This window comes from Prunus persica, unplaced genomic scaffold (genome assembly GCF_000346465.2).
Source record: "Prunus persica cultivar Lovell unplaced genomic scaffold, Prunus_persica_NCBIv2 scaffold_139, whole genome shotgun sequence".
In the NCBI taxonomy this organism is placed as follows: Eukaryota; Viridiplantae; Streptophyta; class Magnoliopsida; order Rosales; family Rosaceae; genus Prunus; species Prunus persica.
In genome coordinates this window covers 1-6,164 of record NW_018027211.1, presented here as the reverse complement: position 1 = coordinate 6,164, position 6,164 = coordinate 1, and the positions used below count along the sequence as shown (strand labels likewise).

The 6,164-nt window shown below is 37.7% G+C and overlaps 1 pseudogene; it reads left to right on the top strand.

Moving 5' to 3' along the window:
• Nucleotides 1-2,078: 2,078 nt before the first annotated feature.
• Nucleotides 2,079-3,527, top strand: LOC18787813 (annotated as a pseudogene).
• Nucleotides 3,528-6,164: the final 2,637 nt, after the last annotated feature.

Sequence of the window (6,164 nt, the reverse complement as noted above, 5' to 3'; positions counted from 1 at the left end):
ATTATGATCGGTGGTTGTTCTTCTTTCTTCTGTAAATTTAAGTATGTGAGATCGATTGGCTTGGATAGATTGCACTTTGTCATGTTTATCAGAAAAAGAGGCGATATTTTGAACTCTCAAACTTTATGTAAGAAAGAGGTGAACCACACAAGTCATTCTCACCCCCTAGGATGTAATGGCGATAAGTCAAATATGCCTACTGGCTTTTGCAAACACGTGTGTTTGTGTAAGACCTGTAAGGGCACTACTTTGGCCAAGATTGCCCCGATATTGTGAAAAGCTTAACGACGGAGGTTCATTAAGACCATCGAACTTATTCAGGATTGAGATTTTAACTCAAAAAGACATTGGTAAAATTAGTAGTAATCACCTATTTTTAAGTTGTAAATTATTGTGACACCCCATCCAAAACTTGTATCAGGCCACATTACCCAAACGATATGCAGCAGTAGTGTTATCATACAATAAATAATCTTCGGAGATACGACGTTGGTAGTCAACCCTGTGATATGTTTGGAATTTCTGCATTGTCAAGTATTGATGAAGCATACGAAATCTAAACTAACGGAAACTTTCAAGTTTTAGTTTGCTACTCAAACTCAAAATCTCTATGTTCGGAAATGGGGTTACATTGACAACACATTATCTTAAAAGATAAAAGAAAAACATGAAATAATATAGGAAATACGCATTCAGTTTAACCAAATCAAGTTTTTCTTCTTCGCATTGGCTCTCCACATTTCAAGAACCCAAACAACAATGGCAACAAGATCAACAATATCAAAAAAATTATATATATCTATACTAAAGAACTCAGCGATTCAAGGCTCAAACTGCACTACTTTAGTAATAGGTCTTTGGACCTAGATAGATCCAATGATTCCTTCTAGCACCCTTTTTTTTTTTACTTCCAATTTTTATCAATATGCTTTTATATACTTTGTTTTCTTATTCCACAAAAGTGACCAATTGTATTCTCTGATCTGATTGGGATTGGCTGGGGACAGTGCAGGGGGTAAATTAGCACACAACATGGCTTTGAAGGTGTGAGGGATTGGCTGGAGTTATCTGATTGGGATTGTGTTGGTGCATCCTTATTTTGGGCACAGAGCCAGTGGGGGAAGAATCAACTGCCCCTGCAGCTGGAAGAGTGTTCATTTCTGCATTGTGGCGTTTACTTACCCTTCGACTAGTGGATCCGATGACCCGTTTTTCAACCTGGGTAAGGGTTCGAAGTTGGGGGAATTGGGTTGTGTGAAAGTGCTGGTTTTTGTTGCTGAGAAAGATAGAGGATTGTATTACAGTGAGATACTGAGAGAGAGAGTGGGTGGAAAGGAGTTGTGGAGCTCATAGAACCAATGGGGGAGGTGCGTGTGTTCCATTTGGAAGATCCAACTTGTGACAATGCTGTGGCCCTGGAGAAAAAGATTGTTGCTTTCTTAAATTAGAATAATTTGCCTGAGACTTTGGTTTGCTGAGTAATATGACCAAAGCCTTTTGAACACTCAAACTTTATATAAGAAAAAGGTAAACCACACAAGTCATTCTAAGCCCCTTGTATACAATGGCGATCAGTCAAACGTGCCTGCTGGGTCTATCCATGGCCCTTGCAAAAACGTGTTTTGTATAACAGACCTGTAGGGCCCACTACTTTCTCCAAGACCTCGGTGCAATTGGCAGTAGCCCACCTACCTGATGTGAGAATATATTTGTCCCATTCATGACTTCTATTCTATCGTAGTAACTCAAACTCAAATTCTCTACGTCCGGACATGGGTTTGTTCAAATGGATCCTTTGCCCTCCATGACCTCCACAGCCCCCTGCTCAGTGCAATACGATCCCGTTTGCTTCGACACATCCTGCATGTTAATAAGTATTTGGAACTCTTCTTCCTCTAGGGCATAACTGTTATCAAGAAGAATTTTCAATTGATGGGGATACTTTTTTTCTTTTTTTATTATTTAAAAAAAGGAAAAGAGATGGGGATATTAACTTGGATGAGTTTTATTCATATATTTATCAAAGGTAGCTTTTGTGATAGGAGAAATTATATATATCTGAAAGGACTTGTCTTGTCTGTCTCTTTTGACAAAAATGTCTAACAACAACCAATTTGTTTCATTAGAATAAATTTAAGTGGTGCATTAAGCCCTTCAAGTCCCCAACGTCATAACCATAAATTTTGCTCCTGCTCTGAACTCTGCTATCTGCATAAGAAAAACAGAGGAGACAGAGGCCTCCATAGTTGCTTGTTTCTTATTCTCTTCTCTTCCTTGTTCACCTCAAATCATGAGCAACGAAGAATTAGCCTATGATTTCTCTCCGATGATTAAAGTATACAAAGATGGTCGAGTTGAAAGACTCAGAGGCACAGACACAGTTCCTCCATCAACAGATCCCAAAACTGGCGTCCAATCAAAAGACGTTGTGATCTCACAAGAACCAGCCATATCTGCAAGGCTTTACATCCCAAAATCCACCACCACAAGCGCACCCCAAACCAAACTTCCTCTTCTCATTTACTTTCATGGAGGCGGCTTCTGCATTCGAAGTTCATCTTCTCGCACACATCACAACTACCTCAACGCCTTAGTCTCTGAGGCCAATGTTGTTGCCGTCTCTGTTGACTATAGGCTTGTCCCAGAGCACCCTCTGCCAGCTGCTTACGATGATTCATGGCTGCTCTCAAATGGGTTGCCTCCATTCCCATGGAAACGGCTTGAAGATGGCTAAATAGATTTGCAGATTTCCAACGAGTGTTTTTCGCTGGGAACAGTGCTGGGGCTAATATAACGCACAACATGGCTGTGAATTGGGGTGTGAGGGATTGGTTGGTATTAAGTTGATTGGGATTGTCTTGGTGCATCCATACTTTTGGGGCACAGAGCCAGTTGGGGATGAGTTAACTACTCCGGCAGCTGCAAGAGATTATATGGCTGGTGTGTGGCGTTTTGCTTGCCCTTCGACTAGTGGATCCGACGACCCGCTTATAAACCCGGCTAAGGATCAGAAATTGGGTAAATTGGGTTGTGAGAAAGTGCTGGTTTGTGTTGCTGAGAAAGATGTGTTGAAAGATAGAGGATGGCATTATAGTGAGACACTGAAAAGGAGCGGGTGGAATGGGGATGTGGAGGTCATAGAAGCAGAGGGGGAGGGGCATGTGTTCCATTGGATCAATCCCACTTGCGACAATGCTGTGGCCATGGAGAAAAAGATTGTTGCTTTCTTGAATTAGAATAATTTGCCTGAAACTTGGGTGTGCTTTGTAATATGACCATAGCCTCTAAGCCAGGTTAGTAATTGTAGTTCTTTTGTTTCTTGCTTAAAAAAAAATAAAACATCTGATGTGAAATATGAATTTTCTTTTTCTTTTTTTTCCCTGCAAAACCATTGTATACCTAATTTAGATAAGCTAGGTGTTAAGATATGCCTCAAAAAAGGATTGGGGGATCAAACAAGTATGATTATGATTGGTGTTGTTTTTCTTTCTTTTGTAAATTTAAGTATGTGAGATCGACTGGCTCGGATAGATTGCACTTTGTCGTGTTTATCAGAGAAAGAAGGGATATTTTGAACTCTCAAACTTTATGTAAGAGAGAGGTGAACCACACAAGTCATTCTCACCTCCTAGGCAGTGACAGACCAAAGAATTTTTCTATAGAGGTTCAATTTTGAAATACAAAAAGCTTTAAAAAAAAAATTGAAAACCAAATAACCTTATAATTTAAACAATGTTAATTTCATTTATATGCTGAAAATGAAACTAGCACGGTTGATGAAGAAGAAAAAAAAAAAGTGCAGCATGTTTCATCTTTTTTTTTTCTAGATTAACTATGAATTACAATCGAACACCCTTTGGAAGCTTGATCGATACAATATTTTCTTCCTTGGCACAAGGCTTGATCGATAAATCAGTTTTTATAAAAGACTTGGAGTTCTCTACAAAAAGAAAACAACAATAATGGTTTTGATATTGGCCAAGGTGTGAATAAAAAAATAATAAAAACTTATCATTTAAAAAAAAGAGGAAAGGAACCAGACCTAAAATTGCTTAAATTCAAATTTTAAAGCAAAAGGAAGGACTCCATCTCCATTGAAAATCATATTAGGATTTGAGATGCGGCATCTTGCGTGATTAAAAGCAAATTGAGATTGGCTGCATATCAGTGATATCACCTTGCACAGCTTCTTCAAATTGGATTGGGAGGCTTTCATTCCGTATCTGTAGTTTGCAAGTTTTTTTTTGTTTTTTTGTTTTTTATTTTTCCGACAAAGGGAGATGCAACTGCACCTCCTTGCTCCTCTGTGGGTCCGCCACTGCTCCTACGATATAATGGCGATAAGTCAAATATGCCTACTGGCTTTTGCAAACACGTGTTTTGTGTAAGAGTTGTAAGCGCACTACTTTGGCCAAGATTGCGCCAATATTGTCAAAAGCTTAACGATGGAGGTTCATTAAGGCCATTGGACCTATTCGGGATTGCGATTTTAACTCAAAAAGGCATCGGTGAAATTAGTAATAATCACTTATTTTTAAGTTGTAAATTATTGTGACACCTCATCCATAACTAGTATCAAGCCACATAACCTCAACGACAGTGTGATCATACAACAAATAATCTTCAGAGATACGTTGTCGGTAGTCAACCCTGTGATATGTTTGGCATTGTCAAGTATTGATGAAGCATACGAAATCTAAACTAAGGGGAACTTTCAAGTTTTAGTTTGCTACTCAAACTCAAAATCTCTATGTTCGGAAATGGGGTTACATTGACAACACATTATCTTAAAAGATAAAAGAAAAACATGAAATAATATAGGAAATACGCACAGTTTAACCAAATCAAGTTCTTCTTCGCATTGGCTCTCTGCATTTCAAGAACCCAAACAACAATGGCAACAAGATCAACAATATCAAAAAAATTATATATATCTATCCTAAAGAATTGATTCAAGGCTCAAACTGCACTATAGTAATATGTCTTTGGCCTAGATAGATCCAATGATTCCTTCTAGCACTTCTTTTCACTTCCAATTTTTATCGATATGCTTTTGTATACTTTGTTTTCTTATTTGAGAAAAAGAGACCAATTGTGTTCTCTGATCGTAGGTGTGATACATATTGTGTCAAACATATGAGAATTGAGATGAGCAAGAAAAACTTGATACGCCACCCATTCGTAAAGAGAAAACCTTTACTTCCTTTTCAACTATTCTCAAAGGTTGTTTTTGTACTCTCTTTTAATATGTGGCAAGTTAAGGGAAATCTTTTACAATCTTTTTTTCATTGAGGTTAAATTTGTCATTTTCTTAAGATGTTTTTAATAAAATCATCAATTTTTGGACTAACAATAAAGATAAGGGTTTTGTGAAAACAATTTGAAACCTGAAGGGGGTGTTCGTATAATTTCTGAAACCTAAACCAATTTTGTGAAAAAATCAAAAACCTCAGGAAGAGTATATTAGTGTAAATAACTCTTTCAAGTGTCAAATGCTTCAACATATTCCGTCCTCCCCTAAAACAAGTTACATGTAACCAAGAATGACACAACGCAATAAAATAAGTTACGTAGTACAAGACATGAAATTAAAGAGACTAAGAAAATAAGCGACTGGAAATTACAGCAGATTTGTTTTTACATATATATATGTGCAAGACTATATTCACTAATCTTTGATCTACATGCCTTGACCATCTCTTCGCAATGTCGACATGATGGTTTGGATCAATGCAACTTCATAATTTTCTTCCTTGCAAAGGTTGATGATATGTCTGGAATTGATGTATAGTCATGCAGCTTGGTACAAGACTATAGGGGCATTCTATCAACAGAACATTGAGCGTTGACAGCAAATGTCTGGTTTTCAGGATTGTGAAATTGGTAAGGTCCCAGTTTCTTCAGACAAAAACCAGTGGTTAAGATAAACTGATTATGGACAACTGAAGGGTTTAATTATAGTTATGTGGTCAAGGCACAAATTGTAAGGGGGAAGAAGATAAACTGAGGTCTAAAATCTCTCTTGGTGGGTCATCATTTTCGTAAGATATTTCAAAACCAACAGTTGGAGGAGACTCAACCAAAAAAAGGGTTGGAGGAGAGTCCGTCATCTTGCTCCATCCGCAGAGAGTGGGAGGATAATACTACATGATATTTAAAGATAG